Source organism: Heloderma suspectum, chromosome 4, assembly GCF_057233095.1.
Source record: "Heloderma suspectum isolate Gila_16-S chromosome 4, 16-S_ref, whole genome shotgun sequence".
Taxonomy (NCBI): domain Eukaryota; kingdom Metazoa; phylum Chordata; class Lepidosauria; order Squamata; family Helodermatidae; genus Heloderma; species Heloderma suspectum.
In genome coordinates, this window is record NC_139461.1 from 169,248,969 (window position 1) to 169,272,586 (window position 23,618).

The following is a 23,618-nucleotide window of genomic DNA, read 5'->3' on the forward strand; positions in this document are numbered from 1 at the left end:
TCGCGGGGCGCCCTCCCCAATCCCCCGCCCCGCTTTCTGATGCCTCCGCGGTGTCGCGCTCTCCCGTCTCTGCCCGAGTTCGCCTTTCCAGCCCTTGCGCTCCCCAGCCCCGGCCAACGCTCCTCTGCGCCGGATCCGCAGACCAGCCGCACCAAAGGAAAGCCAGCAGGGAGGCAGAAGTTCTCAGAGCCGCCGCCGCCGCCGCAGCAGCAGGAGGCGGCAAGATCGGGGGCAGCGACGCTTCCGCTCTTAGCCAGGGCCGGAGGAGACCCCCGGCCAAGGCAAGCCGCGCCCCGCCCCGCCTGCACCAGGCTCCTGGGCCAATCAAGGACGTGCAGGGAGTACAAGCCAGGCTGCCATTGGCGGAGAGATCTGCATGCCCGCGCCGACGGAGGGAGCCCGGGGAGGGAGGCAAGTAGCATTGTTATCTTTCAGGCACTCTCCGCGAGGGGACCTGCAGGTGACACTGCCTTACGTAGGGAGACGGAGCGGAGCTCCCGCGCCCCAGGCGTCCAGGACCGGGAAAAGGCAAGAGCGGGGCCCGGATCCGAGCTCTCCAGCATGGCCCGCGAGGGACACCCTGGCGCTGGGGCGCTCGCCTTGCCGGGCGCTGGGCATCCACGCTAGCCAGAGGGCAAGGAGCGTGGCTACCTCCTCCGGGCAGAGGGCGGACCATGCCCCCCAAGAAGGGCCCCTTCTCGGCTTGGGTCCCGCTTCCCGCCCCGAGGAAACGGGCTGCCGCGGGTAGGGCTGGGCTCGGAGGGAACGCGCAGGCAGGGCAAGAGGGGGAGCCGCGTGTTCTGTCCCTCTGAATCCCGCTCGCCTCTCCCTCTGCAAGAGGCAGCGTGGCTTCTTTCCTCCCCCCACCAGCCTCCCATGCAAGCTCTATGGGAATCGTGCCAGTAAGGATGGTGGTGGGCAGCGTCCGTCCAACGGAGCGGCAGATGGCACGGCGGAACCTGTGCAGGCGAGGACCCAAAGCGGCGCTGGCCCAGGGACACCGTTCACCCGTCCACCCATCGCAGGGAACTTCTCCAGGAAGGCCTTAAAGCAGCGCCGGGGTGCTGGCGTCCAGGTCTCCCGAGAAGAGCGTTCTGGCCACCTCTGGATTGCTCAGTGGAGTTAGCTGCTTGCTGGAGCCCATCTGAGCCCGTCTTCGGGGCGGCAGCCGTCTTCCCCATCCCTAAAGCCTTGGGGGCAGGTAAGTCTCCAAAGTTCCTGTTCACTCTCGTTGGCAGCTGCCCTTTGGACAATGCAGCCTGCTCTCAAGGCGGCTGGGTTGGCTGCCTAATGCAAGCCCGACCAACGTGCCTGTTGCTGCCCCCAAGGGAGAGCTAAGTGGGTGTGTGTGTGGGGGGGTCACATTTGGTGAATTTGGCAGGGAGTCACATTTGCTGAATTCGTAGGGCCATGCCATGTGAAGTGCCTGGAGATGCCACATATCAGGCAGGGAGTGTGTGTGGGCGAGGGCGAAGCCCTACGGGAGAGCGCTGATGGATTGTGCCTTAACACGAAGGTTGAAGGCAGGGCTCTCGTACAGCGGCACCAATATGGTCTCGGAGTCCTTTCAAGGCGGACCGTTGACACAGTGCCCGGTCTTGGTGGGGATTGGACCGCAGTTGGCAGGGGGGTGATGGGCAACATACCGGTTGATTGATTCTGTTGTTAGCTGCTGTGATTGATTAGCTGGCATCCATCCATCCTAACCCTTTTCTGCCTTCGCAGTGGATGTTTTACATGGTTGCGGGTGGAAGGAGGCAAGTTAGACCAGCACTCAGAGGGAATCTGTGTGTGTTTGTAGGGAAGGGGGGTGTTGTGTGACTCCACCCTATAAACACCTGAGCCATCCTCAGTTTGAAGACTGAGTCTGTGTACCTGCCAAGAGAAGGCAGGAAGGCAGCAGGCACTGCCAGCAGGCAGTGAGCAGGACTTAATTCCAACCAGGGCTTCAGACTGGCTCAGCCCTGGAACATGTAATCATAAAGAGTTCTGGTGAGCATGTGCAGAGTGAATTTCCCTCACCACACGAAGTAACTGCAGCCCCTCCCTTCCCACCTGGGTTGATGGGGTAAGGATGTCTCATCCCAAGGATGTGATTTCCAGGTGGGAAACAACCCTTGGTTGTTGAGATAATTCTGCCTATCTCCTAAAGCTCCCAAACAAATCACGATGGGAGTTTGGCTAAATGGCAATGGGGTGGGGTGGAGGGAGCTGGCTATTACAGCAGGAACATGCAGTCCAAAAGTTCCACGTTTTCAATTTGGGGGCTGCAACAACACCCCCCCCCCAGCACCTTGTAATCATCCCTTTCTAACTCAGAAGACAGAGACCTGATATCCCACCCACCCAACCTGCAATGCTCTTTGCTGGCTGCACAGTTGGGAACCATTCACATCTCTGCTTCCAGTTAAAATAACCATCTGCCATTCTCTTACACAGCTCTCCATGTGACTGGAGGTGTAAAAGACCAAAACGCTTGCAGTTTACAAATAAAACCAACCCTTGAATCCCAACTCTAGCAAGCGAGGGGATCAGAGCCCCAGCTGAGGCAGAATCCTGGGTCTAATCTCAGAAGGCTGCTGTTATCCTGAGGATGGCACCCTTCCGACAGCCACAGTGTGAGGGAAATAATAATAATTAATTCTATGGAGGAGCATTGCGCATGGTTTATAAGCAATTTGGCTGCAGCCCTTTTGAAACGTATATATTTTATAACCTACACTGAATTTGTACCTGACATTGGAGTTTATCAACACACTCGCCCTATATAGTTGTGGAAAAAGAATAAGAGAGCAACGAAGTTGTTATCCTAGATTTTTCAGTTCTGAACTTGTATTTTGGGAATCAACTGTTCTGTGTCAGTAAAAAAACCATGCACAAATTATCAGTATCCAAATGTAAACAGGAACTTCTGGAGGTTATAGGGAAATATCTGTTTTGAGGTTAATATTTCAAATAGTGTTTGGCCGGCACACTGCTGGACTTCATGGAAGTGCTTTTCTTAGTTGGGTTGCTCAGTGCCATACCAGGAATTCTTATTTCATTTCATGTGAAGATCACTTTACACCTTACAAAGAGGCAAACCCAGGTTTGCCACCAAGCGGACACTCCAACAGGGAGACGTAGCCAATATCTCCCTGATGAGTGCACCTGTATGATATATTTGCTTGATGCAATCACACTTTAGATGCCCACTAAGCACATCTTAGGCTGACACTTAAAAGTGTAATTGGTGAAGTGGTCCCAAGTGGACATATTTTTAAGTACAACACCCAGACCTGTTAAGATCAAAGTCCTGCTGTTGACTTAATTGGAATGTGGATTGCCTCCTTCCTTCCTCTCTTGGAGGGGACGAATGGGAAAGGACAATAAAGTACACATAATTACATAGATCTAGCCAGTTCCAAAGGATGTTTTCAATTAATTCATTAGATCGTTGTTAAGCATGAGTGCTTGCAGTGGTGTTGAGTGGTTGTTTTCCCTCCCTTCAATCCATTCATTCCGTTAAGTATGTTCTTAATGGAAATGCGGGTGGGTTACAAAGATCTGCTGTGTGGCTGTGAGTAGAGGGCAAGTTTAAATGCCCTATAAACCAGGATTTCTCAAAGCAGGAGCTCTGGCACCCTGTGACTAAGAAATGCAAGGACCTGGTGGGGAGTTGGTGGATGTCAGAGAGACATTTCAGCTGCCTGCTTCTTTGGCTACCTAAGAGTAGATGTGTGTGGCAGACAGTGAAAATCAGAGATGGAATAAGGCTTAGTCCTTGCTTTCTGGCAGGGCTCTTGAAGGTTTAAGAGCTTCATGACTGGCAGAAATTCAACAGGTGTTGCTTTCTCAGCATGGAGATGGTGTGATAGGAGAAAGGTTGAGCTGCTGAATTTCTGTCTGTTATGCCACTGCTAAAGGCACAGGAGCCCTTCCTGGGGGGTGGGGAGGTCATCAGAGATTGAAATAGATTATGGCAGTGTGAACAGAGTATATATCAGGGTAGAGCTATACAGTGACAGAGATAATTTAGGCCCGGAGTTTTAACATAGGCATGGGGGTTGATAAAATAGTTGGTAACCCTCCTAGGTATTACAGGTCATTCTCTCTAAATAACTGTAGGATTTGTATTGCAAAAATGGTCAGGGTGTTATATTTGGAGACAGAAGAGCTGGGTCTAAATCCTGTCATGGCCAGGAACAAATCAGGCCTCTCTCGCCCTTTCTCCATTTGTAAGAAGGTAATTTTCATTGTAAAATTAATTCCTTAACAGGCTACCTTGTAGGGTTCTATTGTGGATAAACAACCCCCGGCTCATAAGACCCTTGCACATTAATAGTGCGGTATAGGTAATTATTCATCATAGATATGTATAGTGGGGCAAGAATTTAGGTTCCTTGGTGGTTCTGGGGACAGTATAATATTTCCTTGTACGTTGTTGAACCTAGTCCTGTGCACAAAGCATTAGTTTATTCAAGAGTAGCTGCCATCCTTCTCAAAATTACATAGGATTGCCCAGTGTGATTTTATGTATCACCATCCAGTTATGCACCCCATCTTTTCCATGACCCACCCACAGACATCTCTTCATTCATTCATGCATGCATTCATCCATTCAGTTCAGTGCTCTTCCTCTGGCTCTTTCTCCTGTTTGGCTTCTTACTGCTCCTCCTCCCATCCTGGCTTGAAAACTGATCCAGGACCTGGGACAAATGTCCCATCTGCCAAATGTGCTGTGTGGTTTGTCCATCAGCATTAGAAGCAGCAGGAGGAGAACCCAAGGCAAAAGAGGAGAGGGCTCCTATGCCTTTAATAGTCACATAGTAGAAAGATTTCTGGCAAATGAGGCTCCTCTTACCCTTGAATGGCAAGTGGCTCCGGCAAAAATTCCCTCTCCCACCCAGGGAAAGGTTCAGGAGCCCCATCCTCCTTTGCTTCCGTTCCCCCTAACTCAGGAATTCCCGGACTGTGTGCCATGTGACACGCAGTGGTGCTGCACCAGGAGCAAGAGGAGGCCATGCAAGATAAATACGTTCAGTAATGGACAACTCCTCTGAGCACAAATTAACCATCCACAAAGGGAGCTGCCTGCCCCAGCTTGGCTTAGTTCACTGCTTCTAATCATACTTTATATTGGACAATTCTGCCACGCTTCTGCACTGGGTCTGATTGGATCATTCAGGCACTCCAGATCCAGAGAAGCAGCAGATATCTCTTCCCACTCACAACCTACCCCAGCTCAGAGGGGCTGCCTGTTGTGTGTCTGCGGGAGTCACTTGTCTGGACTTGCTGTCCTCCGGTCAGGAGGCACATGCAGATAAGTGACTCAAGCAATAACATGTGGAGAGGGGGATCCATTGTGGGGTGGATGGATCATTCTTACACACTTCAAAAGTACACCTTTTCAGGCAGAAGAATAAAATGCACGTTGAGTTTAAATGTAGGGGGAAAATGCTTCGGGGGATGCTTCTGCTATCAAAGATGTAATAAAGAGTGCACTAATGTCTCCCTGACAGATGATTGCTTGGGTCTACTATCTCTAGTACCATCCTTACTTTAAGATGATATAGTAATTATTTCTTGATAAAAGGACCAAATGGGTCCAATTTTACATTTCAGGAGGTGGGGAGCCACATCCAGCAAGGTCCAAAGGCCTGTGGACACATTCACAAATGAATTGCTTAGCTAGTATAGAGGCCCATCATGGTTTATAACAATGGTAACTTTGGGCAAGGCTGGACAACCTGTGGCACTCCAACTCCCATCAACCCAGCACAGTCAGTTGTCAGGGGTGGTGGGAGTTGTAACCCATTAACATCTGGAGGGCCACAGGCTGTCCACTCCTGATTAGAGTGTAGAACTAGTGACTAGGCCTGAGAGGTGGGAACTGATTGCACCCTTAGAGTGCAATCCTATGCATGCTGAGACAGAAGAAAGGCCTACAACTCCCAGCATTTCCCAGCCAGCTATGAAATGCTGGGAGTTGTAGGACTTTCATCTGTCTCAACATGCATAGGATTGCACCCTTAATATGGTAAAATATAAGGTGGGTTAAAATAATAATATGGTAAAATCTGGCAAAATGTAATGTGTGTAGCAGTCTTTTCTTAAAGCGTTGGTTTCTTGCCAGTCGTAAATAGTCTGGCTCATCAAGCTGTGCAAGGTGTCATCTGGATAATAATAGCGCAATAGTGTCTAAAAATCACTGTCAAGTTGACCTTGTCAGCCCAAGATGTCAATAATCATAACAATAACAAGGTGCTGTTCGATTTTCACTTACGCGCATACACACAAACACATATGCACACACACACACACACTGTATTATATATTTTGGGACCCAAGCCACTAGGCAATTCTACCGTCTATGTCCCATTGAACTAAATGGGAGCAGTGCGAGAGAACTCCTATTCATGACAATGGAGGTCATTCAGGAGAACCTGCTGTTGGATTTTGTGCTCTCAATATATGAACTGAACACAAGAGAAGTGGAAAGGGACAAGGAAGAGCTAAACATGCAGAGACCATTTATATAGGGGATTGGAATGCTAAAGTAGGAAGTCAAGAAATAACCAGGATAACAGGCAAGCATGGCCTTGGTGTACAAAATGAAGCAGGGCAAAGGCTAATACAGTTTTGCCAAGAGAACACGCTGATCATAGTAAACACTCTTTTCCAACAGCACAAGAGGCGACTCTACACATGGACATCACTGGATGGTCAATATCGAAATCAGATTGATTATGTTCTTTGCAGCCAAAGATGGAGACGCTCTATACAGTCAGTAAAAACAAGACCTGGATCTGACTGTGGCTCAGATCACGAGCTTCTTATTGCAAAATTTCGGCTTAAATTGAAGAACGTAGGGAAAACCACTAAACCATTCAGGTATGACCTAAATCATATCCCTTATGAATATACAGTGGAGGTGAGGAATAGATTTCAGGGTTTAGACCTGATAGACAGAGTGCCTGAGGAACTATGGACGGAGGTCCATAACATTGTTCAGGAGGCAGCAACTCAATCCATCCCAAAGAAAAAGAAGTGCAAGAAAGCCAAGTGGCTATCTGATGAGGCTTTACACGTAGCTGAGGAAAGAAGGGAAGCGCAAAGCAAGGGAGAAAGGGGAAGATATACCCAACTGAATGCAGATTTCCAGAGAATAGCAAGGAGAGACAAGAAGGCCTTCTTAAATGAACAGTGCAAAGAAATCTATGAAAACAATACCATGGGAAAGACTAGAGATCTCTTCAAGAAAATCGGAGATCTCAAGGGAACGTTTTGTGCAAAGACGGGCATGATCAAGGACAAAGAAGGCAGGGACTTAACAGAAGCAGATGAGATTAAGAAGAGGTGGCAAGAATACACAGAAGAACTGTACAGGAAAGATCTGAATGTCCCTGATAGCCATAAAAGTGCGATCACTGAACTTGAGCCGGATATTCTCGAGAGTGAAGTCAAGTGGGCCTTAGGAAGCATTACTAACAACAAAGCTAGCGGAGATGACAGTATTCCAGCTGAGCTATTTAAAATCCTAACAGATGATGCTGTTAAAGTGCTGCACTCAATATGCCAACAAATTTGGAACACTCAACAGTGGCCACAAGACTGGAAAAGGTCAGTTTACGTTCCAATTCCAAGGAAGGGCAATGCCAAAGAGTGTTCAAACTGCCGTGCAATTGCGCTCATTTCACATGCCAGCAAGGTGATGCTCAAAATCCTACAAGCTAGGCTTCAGCAGTATGTGAACCGAGAACTACCGGAAATACAAGCGGGGTTTCGAAGAGGCAGAGGAACTAGAGATCAAATCGCCAACATTCGCTGGATCATGGAGAAAGCAAGAGAATTCCAGAAAAACGTCTATTTCTGCTTCATTGACTATGCTAAAGCCTTTGATTGTGTGGATCACAACAAACTGTGGCAAATTCTGAAAGAGATGGGAGTACCAGACCACCTTACCTGTCTCCTGAGAAACCTGTACGAAGATCAAGAATCAACAGTAAGAACCGGACATGGAACAACCGACTGGCTCAAAATTGGGAAAGGAGTACGACAAGGCTGCATATTGTCGCCCTGCTTATTTAACTTATATGCAGAGTACATCATGAGAAATGCCGGGTTGGATGAATCACAGGTCGGAATTAAGATTGCTGGGAGAATTATCAGCAACCTCCAATACGCAGACGATACCACCCTAATGGCAGAAAGCAAAGAGGATGTAAAGAGCCTCTTGTTGAGGGTGAAAGTGGAGAGTGCAAAAGCTGGTTTGAAACTCAACATTAAAAAAATGAAGATCATGGCATCTGGCCCCATCACTTCCTGGCATATAGAAGGGGAAGAAATGGAACAGTGACAGATTTTATTTTCTTGGGCTCCAAGATCACCGCAGACGGGGACTGCAGCCATGAAATTAAAAGACGCTTGCTTCTTGGGAGGAAAGCTATGGCACACCTAGACAGCATAGTAAGAAGCAGAGACATCACCTTGCCGACAAAGGTCCGTCTAATCAAAGCTATGGTTTGCCCAGTAGTAATGTATGGCTGTGAGAGCTGGACTATAAGGAAGGCTGAGTGCTGAAGAATGGATGCTTTCGAACTGTGGTGCTGGAGAAGACTCTTACGAGTCCCCTGAAGAAGGTCAAATCAGTCAATCCTAAAGGAAATCAACCCTGAGTGCTCATTGGAAGGACAGATACTGAAGCTGAAGCTCAAATTTTTTGGCCACCTAATGCGAAGAGAAAACTCCCTGGAAAAGACCCTGATGCTGGGAAAGATTGAAGGCAAAAGGAGAAGAGGACAGCAGAGGATGAGATGGCTGGATAGCATCACCGATGCAATGAATATGAACTTGAGCACACTCCTGGAGAGAGCGGAGGACAGGAAGGCCTGGCATGCTATGGCTCATGGGGTCACGAAGAGTTGGACACGACTTAACGACTGAACTACAACAACTATAATATTCTACACTCTCTTCCCCAAACCCAAATCATGCATAAAAGGAACTTTATATTTGCATTAAGTTGTGTTTATTTTGAATCTCATGACTTTGACAGCTTTTAACAGCAGGGAGCAGAGAGCGATAAAGGGATAAATACATTTAAACCCAAATTAGGGTTACATGAGTAATATGATTGAAAACTGGAGCCTTTTGAGGGACTTTGTATCATTTTACACATTTATGTGTCTCTGCAAGTATGAGGGCTAGAAACTTGATTTTCTTCTAATGAATTTGCAGTCCAGATTCTGGGACTGCAAATGAATTTGCACTAGATTCTGAACAATCTTCTCCACACATATTGCTGGAACATAAAAACTCATGTAGAAGTATAGCCCTGGGGCAGGCATAACACTGGCTCCTTATAAACCATGGTTTATCATGTAGGAGCCAGCATTGGGAACCCATGCTCCCTTCCCTTTCCTCTTCGGAGCAAATTCCCCCTTCTTCCCACTTGTTTGCAATAGCTATCGAAACTTTCTCTTTCCATAAGCACCACTGCCATACCCTCCAACGTGCCCCTATTTTCAGTTATTTGTCCCTGAAAAATCACTACCCTCTCTGCCCCTATTAGCTGTGGCATTGGTACACGTGTGAAGCCAAAGTCTGCTGTGCTGGGAAGGGAAGGGCATCCGCTTCATGAAGAGGGGAGAGCTGGTGCATTGCTGAGCTGGTCCTTGAGTTGCAAACCATGGTTCGCAGGGCGCCAGTGTTACGTCTGTGCAGGGCCACTGTGACGAATCAGCTCTCCAAAGGCCAGTATCAAAGGCGGCTGTTCTGTTTGTAACATGGCCAAGTGTAACTACTACAAAGGCCCCTTTAACTGTTTATAGCAATAGTCACTGAGTTGATTAGAAATATTGATGCTCCTGAAGAATAGTCACATGGGATCTGAAGTGTGCGCGTGATCTCTCTTGCCCTCCCTAAATGGTAGCCCTGTCCAGATGGGGGAAGCTACTGTGAAGGAGTCATTGGAGCAGCAATCTGGTGACCTCCGGATAGGTTGGACTACAACTCGCAGCATCCCCCAAACAGCACCAGGTTGGGGAAGGGAGCATTAGAACGTTGGACTTGGACTCTGGTTCAAATCCCTATTCCATTAGAAAGGTTATGCCATCTTGCAGCCCAACTCGCCTCACAGGGCTGTTGTGAGGACAAAATAGGGGTAGGGATAGCATGTACGCCCCCCTGCGCTTGGTGGAGGAAGGATGGGTCACAAACATAATTCATAATAATTAGGATGCCTGTGAGCCCCTCAACTGCCTTTGCTCAGGTGCCTGAATTCAAGTTATTGGCATGCTCTGCTGGCAGCGATCAGCCCTGGAAGAAGCACGGACAGCCTCCCTCAGTGTTCCCCAGGGCAGGCTGCTGGTATTTAAATGATCTGGCATTCTCTAGCTGAAAAGCCTCTGAGAAACGCCATTGCCTTCATAACAAGATGTTTACAGAGCATAGCCAGAGGGCAAAATAATAAGCTAGTTTCCTGCGTCACCCGGCTCCCTCCAGTCCTCTCACAGGAGGCGCCAGCAATTCACTGCAGAGCCAACGGTCCCCTTGCGGAAGCCCCGGGGGCTGGATGCTCCCAGGCGCGCAAACAAGAGCAAGGCCAGGGAGGGAAGGTGATGTGCCGCGCTGCCCTCTCCACACCCTTGGCATCCCTCCCCCTTGCATCTGTGCAGCCCATCATATCCCCACGTTTCAGGAGCAGCCAGCAACAGGCCTGTTCTCTCATATGCAGGCTGCAGCCCAGTCCTATTACTCAGAAGTAAGTCACTAAGTTCAGTAGGATGTATCCCTTTGAAAGTGTGCCCAGGACCGAAAGCTTAGCCTCACAGCAGCCTTGCAGTGTAGGCTCCTGCGATGTTCCCATTCTGCAGTAAGGAACTGATGCAGAGAGATCCCACTTTGCTCAATAAGCCTGTTGCTGAGCTGGTTCTGCCCCTCCCCCAAATCTAATGCCACACAACACTCTCTGCCCTCCTGTGCCCAGGGTCCATATTCACAATGACAATTAACGTGGACTAGAATCGCTGTTTCATCTAGGGGTGCCAACTGACCAGAAAAAAACAGTCTGTCTGGCATACAGTTGTTGTCTTTAACAGAAGCCTGATTGCACAAAGGAACACGTGAAGCTTTTTGCAGCACGGAAGTAAATATTTTTGCATGCTAATATCTGCAGATCAAGCCACTGCTAAAGGCACCGCTCCAGGGTCCATTGCAAAAGTGTGCTTACTTCGCCCAAAAGTACACATTGATAGTATGGGTGAGAAAGCACGCATTCGCAACTTGTTATCTTACGTGGCTGTAAATATATAAGAGAGTGTGAAGCGGTAACTAGGTAACTAATCCATATTCGGAAACCCACATGAAAAGGATGAGTTTGATTTTTAGTATGAGGCCCTTATCCAAATATACCGAGGACAGTAAACATATCAATTGCTGCCGTGGCCTTTCTTAAAATAACAATTAATAGCAGGTGTGCCAAGGGATTTTTATCAGCACTGTGGCATGGAAGAAGGGTGGGGTGTGTGTCCCCTGATGACATTCCACTAGCCCTGCAGCTGCTAGTAAGAGACAGGAGATTCCTGTTCAAACCCCACCTAAACTACTAGTGACTCTAGGCAAGCCATTGTTTTCTCAGTCCCCGCCCACCATGTGGGGGCAATGCTAGTACTAGTCTACCTTCGCAAGGTTGTTGTAAAGCTCATTGAATGAATGTATGCCAAGGGATTTTCTCACTTTTTCTATACAGGTTGTTCAGTGTTGTTATGGGGGGGAGAATTGGGGCGAGGGCAGAAAAATGTTACAGAGGTCAACAAAGGAGCCTTCTGTATCTGAGCTAGATAGACTGGGGTCAGCCTAAGAGGAGGCATTTGGGATAGCAGCTTCAGACATTGCCTGCAAGACTTATTCTGTTTGCTGAAGGCTTCTAGGAGAAGCTGCACAGTGATTAGTGCTGGGTGAAAGAGGTCTAGATGTTTAGATCTGGTTTGTGTAGGAGTTGGTGAAGTGACCTGCGAAAAGGCAGGTACCCTTTTCTCTGTGCTAGCTTGCCAAAATGGCCGCTGTGCAAGTTCTGTCAAAATTATGGATATATGAGTATGCACATCCCTTGCAGCAGGATGAGCAATTTGTGGCCCGCCAGATGTTTTGGCCTGCAACTCTCCTCAGCCCTTGCCAGCATAACCTTACAATTTTATTGCCAAACCCAGATGTGCTGAACTGAACATGAGGTGTCCTAATTCTAGACAAATTGCAAATGGTGCAAACAAAACAAAATTGGGCAATCAAAACGTCACGCAGGAGCATGCCATTTACTCTCAGAGATTGGTCCGTCCCGCTCAGTATTCTTTATATAGGGGTGGGGAACCTCTTTCAGCACAGGGGCCCAATTAAAGTTCAGAGAAGCTCTCAAGAGTCTGCATTCCAGTGGTGGGCGGGAGGGTGGAAGGCAAAAGGGCCAGGCCAAAAGTCCAAAAACATTGGCGTATTTTAGTGTAAAGCTCTAAATCTTCCAGAAATTCTGAAACCAGAAGTTTCAGAAAAAAAGGTTTTTCCTCAGTGCTCCCTTGAGATGTCAGGGACTGAACCTCCTGAAATCAAATCAAGAAACAGAACAAAGAATGCAGATTTGCAAAATTTATTTGTCATCACGATGATTACAATTCATGTAGTGCCATCAGTGCACACGGCCTGGAAGCAAGCAAGAAGTAGGCAGCACCCTGCCCCAAGGAACTTACAATCTAAAACTGACGCTGGGAAAGACGAGAGCAAGAGAGAGAGAGAGAGAGAGGTGGGTATGGAGGGATAAATGTGAGCAAATGCAGCTACAGGAATTTAAGATGCATTACAGGTAAGAGGAGAAGATTACGGAATTAAGCCAAAGGCCTTGTGAAAATGAAGGAAGCGGCAGCACCGTATCATGCTCAGAGGGGGTGTTCCATGCATTGGGGGCAGCTACGGAGAACGTGCTCCAACAGGAACAGTACTGTCAGAGAGCATGAGACTGCTGTTGTTTGGCTAACAGCAGTAGAGCTGGAGGAGCAAACGGCCGGGGCAGGAAAAGAAGGGGAAATGAGGGCTGAAAAACAGTGGGCCACTGGGATCTTGTCTTTCCCCCAAGGATGGGGTTGACCCATTTGATCAGCACAACAACCCTGTCAGCAGTGGAGGCTGGTGGCTCCAATTTCAGTGGGGCAGTGGGTCCACTCCAGGTTTCAGTCAGAGTCAGCCAGGACTCTAAAGGAGCTAAACAGCTCCTTTAGAGTTCTGACTGAAACCCAGAGCAGATTCACTGCCCCATGGACATTGGAGCCACTAGCTTCTGTGGCTGTCAGTTTGGGTAGGCTTGGAGAAAGTGATTTGCCCAAGACCCTGCAGCGTTTGAACCCAGACCTCCCTATTCCAATGTTCTCTCCAGTACGCCAGCCTTCCTCAACCTGGTGGCCTCCAGTTGTGTTGGACTGCAATTCCCATCATTCTCAGCCAGCATGGCATGATGGGAGTTGCAGTCCATAACAACTAGAGGCTGCCAGTTGCCGAAGGCTGCATTATACCACAGTCTCTTTCCCAAATTAATTCTGGTCATTTTCCTGTCCGAACTGAGATTCTGTTTTTATTTGTATTTTGCTATCTTTAGCTGCCTTGAGTGCCATTTTAGGCAAAGAGGCAGGAATATAAACTTAATGAAATAAATAAATACTTTTGGGGATTTTCTGAAAGGCACAACTTCATTGCTTTTTTTCATTTTAACAAACGGAACCTCCCCACTTTCCAAGACAACTGAATCCTGTTGCCAAGACGGGCTTCCAGCTCTTGAAGCAACGCGCAGCCCCTCTCTTCCCTTTAATAATACATACGAGCTGCTCCGCTGAGAAATGCATTCTACCACATTACAGGGCGCGTTCCATCGCCCGAGGCCACGAGCCGCGCGCTGTGATCCCAGCCGGTCTTGCAAGCTTAGTTGGGTCTCAGGACGCCTCATCCGAAAAGCCGGAGCTGCCGCATGATGCCACGGCTTTTGCCAGCCAGCAGGGGTCAGTCTCTCCTCTCAGTCCGTGCTGACTGGCTGCTGTGCGTGTCTAGGCGTTGTTGTATTTTAAACTCCTGCACTGCTGCTAGGTTTTATTGTGATTGTATTGTTATATTGTGGTTTTAATGTTCTATAGCTTTTAAATTGTTTTATTGTGTGCTGTTTGGTTTTAATTTTTGTGAACCGCCCAGAGAGCTTCGGCTATTGGGCGGTATAGAAATGAAATAAATAAATACAATATTATGGGCTTGCTTGGGAATGGTGCCTTCCGGATGAGGCAGAAACCGGAGGTCCACGGGGAGGTTGCTCGGACCAGTCTGCAGCCTTAGGCAAATGGCACTCCTCTGCCGATGGATGGCCTTCTTCTCCCCTTCTGCCCAGGCTTCCTTAAGGCGCGTCTTAATTTTTGGCACAGCAATCCTCCCCCGGTCATAGGGCTCAGGAACCTGCGGAGCCTCTGTGAGCACTTCACAGCTCTCAGAATGCTTTGCAGATATTATGCTGACGCCATCTTCACACCAGTTCCGGAAGGGTGATGCATATCATTAAGGCCATATTGCAGATGGAGGGAGGGCGAAATGGGTTGCTTAAGGCCACGTCATGAGTCCGTGGCAACGGTGAGACACACCCTGGGGCAGTCCTAATTCATAGCTGGGTTCCTTGGGAGCTCTATTGTGTCAGCTTCCAGTGCTGAGACTCACCACAAATAGTGGCTACTCTAAACAAACTCATTTGTTTGGAACAACTAACTGCCTTGCTTAGTGCTCCCCTGGCCCCACCCACTGTGGCTGCTTCTTTTCAGCCAACTGCAAAACAAACAAACAAACAAACAAACAACCGGAGGAGCTTAACTCATCTGCAAAAATGCAGACATTCATCTAGAATGGCTGCATGTGAACTGCTCTGCATTTTCGTCCTTGCCTCCACCCCACCAAGACCTAATGCTGGTTTCAGCCCCTACCCTGGCTCAGTAGGTCTGACCTGCAAAGCCAGTAATCTGAGACAACCACCAACCATCACAGCTACGAAACATTCAGTCCTTAGCTATTAAGCTATACAAAGGCCTAAGGAGAGGGTCATCTTCCTTTGTCCAGCCGTAACATGTTACTATCAGCCCTTGCATAGATTGTGCCATCTCCATACTGCTGTGCTTGGATGGAGACAGTGTTTACAGTGTCCTAGCGAAAGCCCTGCTTGTACCTACTGAACTGCCCTACGAAGAACCAAGTGCTTTGATAGTGCAATAAGTGGGGGAGGGGGGGCAATAAGGGTTTCCTGCTCCTGGGTGCAACCTGGGCAGGGGCACAAATTGGGCACTGAAGGCTCTGTGACATGTCAACAATTTTATTAAAAAATAAAGTCAACATGTAATATTTTCATGCTCAGAGGCTTAGTGAGGGCAGCAAGCCAGGCAGACCTGACATTGTTGTGGCTTCTCATGCCCTGGGCCTGCATAGTAAAGCACATTCAACCACCAGTAGTGGAAGAAGAGAAAATCAGAGACACATGGCATTTGACAGTAGCAGCAGACAGCAGGATTTTTTCAGTTTATCTGAAAACTTGGCATTTCAGCCATAGTACCCTTAAAAATGCACAGTCACTCTTAATTAGCCTCTGTGCCTGCTCTGGGGGTGGCGGAGAGCAGGTGTGGCATGTGCCCTGGTTCAGAGATTCTCTCAGACTATATTGTCTGTATGTTGGCAACAACTTATCACCTGTCTACTGTGTATATAGTCAGTCTTTTAACCAGATAACATCTAGAGCCAGTTCAGTCCTTCACTCTGATATGGGTAATACAGAATTCTAGTTCTTAAGAAACACTTAGACAAGATTTGTCTTTATGTCTTTTACTACAAAGTATTAGCATAACAGTACTAAATACAAGGGCTTATGCATGCATAAATTCAAACACATGGAACATCCAACATCATTCTTAAGCAAGGCTTCTAAGCAGAGTCAAGGACATTTGCTAGTTCTCCATGACAGTCATTCTCAAGCTCACCAGGTTGATTCTACTGGCAACAAGTTGGGGGTAGCTGTCCACTGTTGCATGTGCTGAGTCTCCTTTACATACTTTTTGGATGCTATAAAACATGCCCAAACTATTTTACTACAGTTTATATTTCTTATCAAAGACTTCCAAAGATAACTTGTCTACTTTAAATCTTCATATGTCTAAATAAGATTATCAAGTTTTGAAGCTTCTTATCGAGATTAATGCACATATCAACATACTTACCCAACATTTTAGCTTTCTTTGACATGTTACAGGTATGTTTTTGACACAAACCTATTTCCTTGACATCATCCTGTCTTGTGAGCTTGTTTTTCTTACCTATTTACGGTCTGGGATGAGGCATCTTGGTCACTTATCTGATGGCCCATCTGTCCTAATAGTTTTATGATACTCTACTAAAGTCGTAACCCTAGATTTAACATTGACACCTCCTTGCCTGGATTTCTTTCTAATCCATAAAAGGGTACTAATGATCTATTTCTAATTGTCTCTCATCTGGCAAACTTCAGAGATGATACACTTTTATTAGCCCTGGGTCAGAAAACTATACTGGGCGGTATTAAGCATTGGGATCTCAGTTTTAATTCCAGAATTCTCTTGGAGGCATTTGATTATAGAATTTCCTAATGGAGCCGCAGGGGTAAGATGATGCAAAAATGAAAGATTTGCTTGTTCTACCCCACAGGTGTAGAATGGGGAGTGTAATGTAGAAATTACTAGTTAGAAAACTTTAGGGTAGAAGAGGCTCTTCTGGCAAAGTCAATGTAAATGTCTTTACTATGAACGTATGTCCCAAAAGTACATGAAACATGTTCAGAAGAGTGGAGGTGCTTAGTGGAAAAGGATTCTTGAAGGGCTTTGTGATTAAATGTATTATGATTTTCCGTAGTCTCATATTACAGGCTGGTTGTGCCCCCGCTCCTCCAGACTCTGGAGAATTGATGAGTCCATCATCATTGCATGGATCAAACATTTATTGGACCAATGAAATCCCAGCTGAGCCAGGCCTAGTCTCTTAATTACCAAGCATGGAGTTCCTAGAGGCAAGTCAGATTAACGGTTCCCCGACTGAAGGCGCTTCCTTGGGAGATGATATATATGAGGAGAACTGAGCAATAAGGAGGACGGTTAGCCAGCGATTCATTTCAGGGGGATGGAGAGGAGGATTATAAACTGGAGAGGAAAAAGTAAATACAAAGGCAATGAATAAGCAAGCAGCCTGTGAACTCTCTGAGGCGGCTTTCCCCTAGCTGGTCCCTTTCAAATGTGCCGGATTTTAACTCCCATCATCCCCAGCCAGCATGGCTGTTGGCACCAGGTTGGTGGAGGCTGTTCTAGGCAATTTAGAAGCACAAGCCTTGCAGTTTGTGAGCCAGATCTGAGGAGGAGGTCAAATTCCAACCACATCGCCTCCAACTGCACCTGTTTAAGAGTTCCTGTAGAAATGTTCTTGCTGCACGTACCAGTTGTTGACTCATCCCTCATCATCCTCATCCTCATTAATATCCCGCCTTTTCCTACTACTGGGACACTTTACAACATTAAACTTGTACAATTAAAACATATAAATAGAAGTATACAAAAGTTAAAAATATAATTAAATCATCAATAATATTAAAATTGAATAAAATATCAAAACGTTAAAAGACAACAAGAAATATAGTATCCATCTGTCCTATTCTCACAGGTCCAGACTAGCTCTCCCCAAAGGCCTGCCAGAACAAGAAAGTTTTTACATGCCTGCGAAAACAAATCAAGGAGGGTGCCACTCTCGCCTCCTTGGGAAGGGAGTTCCAAAGCCTTGGGGCAGCCACCGAGAAGGTCCAACTTTCAGACATATTGCGGAATTACTGGGGAAGGAAGGCACTGTAGCACTGCTGTCCCTTATGACACACACATAGCACCATCCACTGATCGTAATAAGCCAAAAAGGTGCAGTGAAAGCCCATTGCCCAGCGACAGAGAACATACTTTCCAAGTTCTATCTGTGGCATTTCCAGTGAAAAAGGCTCTCAAGTCACAAGGCTAGGCAAAAACAGACTCTGCCTAAAGATCTTGGAGGGCTACTGCAAGTCAGAGTAGACCCATGGGCACATCTGGCAGTTTAAGAAACTGTCCTGGGTGCCAACACGAAATGGGTACCATGGGAACAAAGGACAAGGAATCCACCAAAAGCCTGAGTACAAGGCAGAGTCGGGTCTGAGTCCCAGCACACTCCACAACTCCTTTGAACCCACAGTTTTCAATGCCAACAGAAAGCTGTTTCAAAGAAGGCAAACCCCTTTTCTCCCCCCGCAACCCCAGCCAACTCATTCCCCCAATCTCTTCTTCTTTCTCACTCTAGATCATCCATACACACTCCCCCACCCACCACAGCTTAACAGACAGAAGTGACAGGAGTTCTCCCCCCCCCCCCATCTCACTTTGCTTTGATGCAATCCCAGTGCTGGTAAGGAAATTGGTTAATTAACTTTAAAAAGGCAAGAGGGCTAGGGCACTGCAGTGGGTGCATAGAAAGGTGTCTGGGGGCACAGTGGTGCCCATGGGTGCCATTTTGTCTACCCCTGGTGTAGACAGTACTGGGCTATATGAATCAGTGGTCTGCCTTGGTAAAAGGCGGTTTCATATATCTAGTCATGAATAGGCTTGGGTTACCTGCTCCTAAAAGTCACCCAGGGAAGAGAGAAATTCTACCTTAACAACTTAAAAATAGGAACATGTTCATGGTGCTTTTAATATGTGTGTGTGTGTACTTTTTCTTTGACAAATACAAAAAGTAATACATCCAGTGGTACTGAAGTCACTAACCTAATAACATATCTTTAATGTGCCTGGCATACATACTTTCTAGTGTTTTCTGAGTGCTTATAATATGGTGGATGAAAGAACTCCGTGTGAGAAGAGGGGGCACAATGGGGGAAAGGAGCACGGGGGAAGATGGTGAATGCTGGTTTGGGGTGGGGTGTCTTCTAGCAAGTGAAATGAAGACGATAACTACCCTCTGAATTTTATTTACCCAGTTCATTCATCCTGTCCTTAAAAGTTTACTCTTCTCTTGACCATAACTCTCCATCAATACCCTTCATGAACTCTGGTCGGTTCTCAACACCACAGCACAGTCCTATAAAGTGAACTTGTCAGGTGCCTTTTAGACACAGCTCTAGCTGTGTGGGAGCTGTTTTTCCATGACGTTGTCTTACATGGCTGGGCATTATGCACAAATGGTGCAACTAGGTGGGTAGTGTCATGTTTGACAGCTTCAAACTCCTTCTCCCCCACTCAAGCGCAGAGGAGGCGTCTCCATGTTTATTTATTTATTTATTTATTGCATTTATACCCCGCCTTTCTCCCTCTCGCAAGGAACTCAAGGCGGCTTACATTATCCTCCTCCTCACCGTTGTATCCTCACAACAACAACCCTGTGAGGTAGGTTGGGCTGAGAGTCTGTGACTGGCCCAAAGTCACCCAGTGAGCTTCCATGGCCAAGTGGGGACTAGAACCCGGATCTCCCGGCTCCCAGTCCGTCACTCTCACCACTACACTACACTGGCTCTCATGTCCTTTTTCCAGCTACATTCAGGCCAGAAGATACGGATTTGCTGGACTCATCAGATTCAGAGGACTCTCCCCCATCAAATCCCTCACTGTAAGAGCAAATGGCTACTGAATAAGGCAATGTCCCTTTAAGATCCTAGGGAGCTTTTCAGGGGGGGCACAGCTCACTGCACTACTTAGGCTGGCCTACTTTTGTAAGGCTTTTGCACCCTGCTGAAGCAACAGCTCCCCATGCTGTAGGTAAGAAACCTTCAGCCAGTGATCTGTCCAAGATCCTGATCAGCTGTGCCTAATCCTAGCCTGCTTGTGCTCTATCAGCCAAGTCTGGGCCTTGTTGCCTGAGACTTCACTTTGTCCAAGCTTACCTTTGCTTTATCTACTGAAACCTGATCTCAACAAACAGAATTACTGCATCTGCCACTATGCCACTTGGTGAAAGAGGTACCACAACCATAGCCTGCTTCCCTGAGAGCTCAGAGCCTCATCGGGGCAGAACAGGGCAGGCAGGACTGATTGAGTGGACCTTTCCTATACAATTCCCATCCATCCAGACCCAGACAGTTAGCCCTGCCTAAGCAGTTGCTTTCTTCACATATGTCCTCCTGTTCCCGGATCCTATCATGGAAAAGTGGCTGAAGGGTGCTTCCATGCTGGCTAAAGTCACAACCATCAGGGGGTTTTCCTGCACAAGCCCTACAGAAGTGCAGGGGAGCTATGCAAGAGCTCTACTGCTCTCACTTCTGGAAGACACCAAGTTGGCTCTTCCATGAGGCAAGGTAAAGTGGCCACCTCAGGCAGCAGATTTGGAACACCACTAAAGGTGGTAGAGGGGAAGGCTATTCTGACTGGGGCACAACCCACCATTTCATTGTGTAGCTCCCATTCATTCCAATGGGGCTGGAGCAGGAGACCCTCCCAGGGGATTATGCTGCACATTAATGTTTGTGTGCACATTGGGGCTTTAGGCACGAAAATGTCTTAGCTTAGCCCTGGCAGGGACCTCCAAATTGAAGCTGGAGACAATTTTGAGGATTCTTATCAAAAGCTTTTGCTTCCTTTATAATTCCTCAAACTCTTCTCCTGGGAAAGGATCTCTAAATTCTCCTCAATTTTTAGACTTCAGGCAAGATTATCAGTCTTGGACAGCGCTAAGCTCTACCCCTCCGAAAGCTAGTCATGATCCCACTTCCTTTCTGAAGCTGGCGGCACTGACAACCCTGGGGACATACAGTACACCAAGGCACTGCCTGGATTTCCAATTATTAAGGCATTAGCTAATTGTTGGGGCGATTAGCATTGATTTTTGTCATGCTACATTCATTTCCTGAATCAGCTTTTGCAGTCAATTAAGAATGCTTTAACCAGGGGCCAGACACCTTGTTGGACATGCAATGGGCTGGAAACCCAACTTTCAAGAAGAAGGGGAGCACAATACATGCCATTAGCTATAGTGCAGCAGGTGAATTTATACCAGCTCACTCAGAGCTTTAGTTCTCCCGCACGGCTACTGTGGAACAATTACTCTTGTGCCCCTTGAGGCAAGAGGTTCTGCTTCTGGATCCTTGTATTCCAGCCCACACCTAGAATGGCCAGTTTGCAACGCAGAGGTCACACCTGTTCTGTTTACACAGCTCTGCTGCAGGGAAAGGTGATTTTGCTGTGCCTTCTCCTGGCCCGCTCCCCCAATCCACAGGGTTGCCAGGTTGCAAATCCAGACAGCTTTAGCAGTTCTGATGCTTCAGGAAAGTGGCACCACTGCAACTTCTGCCCTTTTTGTTCCCAGGTGCCATCCTGCCTCCCATCTGCCGAAGCCCGTGGGGGGTGGGACTATATTTCTATGCAGGAGGAGGGTGAGTGACATTACTCTGGATGGAATGGGGCTTGAAATGCAGCAACGGCAGTCTCTCCTGTTGCATCGGTATGGGTTAAGAACGGGTCCCATGGGTGGCAATTTGAGAGCTTCCCCTGGTCCTTCTGCCTCCTATGCTCCTATGGAGTTGGAGGCACTGCACTACAGTGGTTCCGCTCCTACTTGGATGGCCGATTCCAGAAGGTGGTGCTGGGGGATTATTGCTCTGTGCCATGGCAATTGTGCCATGGGGTTCCACAGGGCTCTATTCTATCCCCCATGCTGTTTAACATCTACATGAAACCGCTGGGGGAGGTTATCCGGAGGTGTGGGCTGAGGTGCCATCAATATGCGGATGACACCCAGCTCTACCTCTCTTTCTCATCAAAACCAGGTGAGGCAGTGGCTGTTCTGAACCAGTGCCTGGGCACGGTAATGGACTGGATGAGTGCTAATAAACTGAAACTCAATCCAGACAAGACGGAGGTACTGTTAGTGGGTGGTTTGTCTGCCCGGCTAGGTGATATTCAACCTGTTCTGGAGGGGGTTGCACTCCCCCTAAAGGATCAGGTTCGTAGTTTGGGGGTGCTCTTGGATCCAGAACTGTCACTTGAGGCACAGGTGAACTCAGTGGCACGGAGCACTTTTTATCAGCTTAGGCTGGTATACCAACTACGCCCTTATCTGGACAGAGATAGCCTAGCTACAGTTATCCATGCTCTGATAACTTCTCGTCTGGATTACTGCAATGCGTTATACGTGGGGCTGCCTTTGAAAACGGTCCGGAAACTTCAGCTGGTCCAAAATAGGGCAGCAAGATTGTTAACAGGGACTGGCCTGCAAGCTCATATTACGCCAGTACTTTTCCAGCTGCACTGGCTGCCAGTCCATTTCCGGGCCCGATTCAAAGTGCTGGTGTTAACATTCAAAGCCCTTAATGGCTTGGGGCCAGGTTACCTGAAGGATCGCCTCCTCCCATATGTGCCTGCCCGGACCTTAAGATCATCATCAGCGGCCCTTCTCCGTGAGCCCCTGCCAAAGGAAGTGAGGCGGGTGGCTACTAGGAGGAGGGCTTTCTCTGTTGTGGCACCCCGGCTCTGGAATGAGCTCCCTAGTGAGGTTCGCCTGGCACCTACATTGTACTCCTTTCGGCGCCAGGTGAAGACCTTTTTATTTTCCCAGGCATTTTAGCTTTCTAAATTTTTATCTTTGCTGTTTTAAATCTGTATTTTAAACTCCTGTACTGCTGCTAGGTTTTATTGTGGTTGTATTGTTATATTGTGGTTTTAATGTTCTATATATTTTAAATTGTTTTATTGTGTGTTGTTTGGTTTTAGTTTTTGTGAACCGCCCAGAGAGCTTCGGCTATTGGGCGGTATAGAAATGAAATAAATAAATAAATAAATAAATAATAAAATATGCTACAGAATGAGAGTCCTACTTCCTCCAGCAAGTGGGAGAGGAAGGAAATATAGGATGGAAGAAGCTGTGCTTGCATCGCCTTTCACAGCTACAGAGCTATTGGAAAGACAGATGTGATCTCCGGAATGGGCCCTGGCACCCCTAACCCACATCAGCCTCAAACCATTACAACAGGGGTGTGGAACTTCCAGCCCATGGGCCCAGTCCAGCCCACGGAAGCTCCATATCTGTCCAGCAGAGGTTTGGGCTTTGTAATGCTTAAGCCAACGCCTTAGGCCCAGATACAACCCAGGGTGATAGTTCCAATGGGCACCTATTTGGATATTTGGTCCACTTTTGTTGACGCTTATGTATAATCCAGGGTGATAGTCTTGTTCTAACAACCAGATCTCTGGGCAGATGAGCAGCTATACAAAAAATGCTAAGGGAAGGGATGTCTGAAAACTGACACATCAAGGGAATTTTCTGCTTTTCACCCCATGGTCTCGAATATGTGGAGTTTCTTGGATAACCTTGCTTTCAGAAGTGCACAGTGTGATCTACCTACTCCATTGCTGTCAAGGGGATGCACATCCAAAAGCACATCCCACAATGATTCTTAAACCCCAAATTAGCTTGCACAAGAGTTTCCACATCCAACCGCCATTTTTCTTTTCAGACAAGCTTGTGCAAAAATTTGCACGTGCAGCTGTCAACCAGTGGGATTTTTTTTTCTCAGAAAGTAAAACCAGATAGACTTGGATATGAGGTGGGTTTGGGATAAT

At 47.5% G+C, this 23,618-nt stretch overlaps 1 protein-coding gene across 1 annotated transcript in view; it reads left to right on the top strand.

Moving 5' to 3' along the window:
• Positions 1-403: 403 nt before the first annotated feature.
• BRINP2 (BMP/retinoic acid inducible neural specific 2) overlaps positions 404-23,618 on the top strand; it is a 141,722-nt gene continuing 118,507 nt past the window's right edge. Inside the window, exon 1 of the mRNA XM_084848181.1 lies at positions 404-1,201. The gene's annotated coding sequence lies outside the window, so the exon portion shown is untranslated. The remainder of the gene's footprint in view (positions 1,202-23,618) is intronic.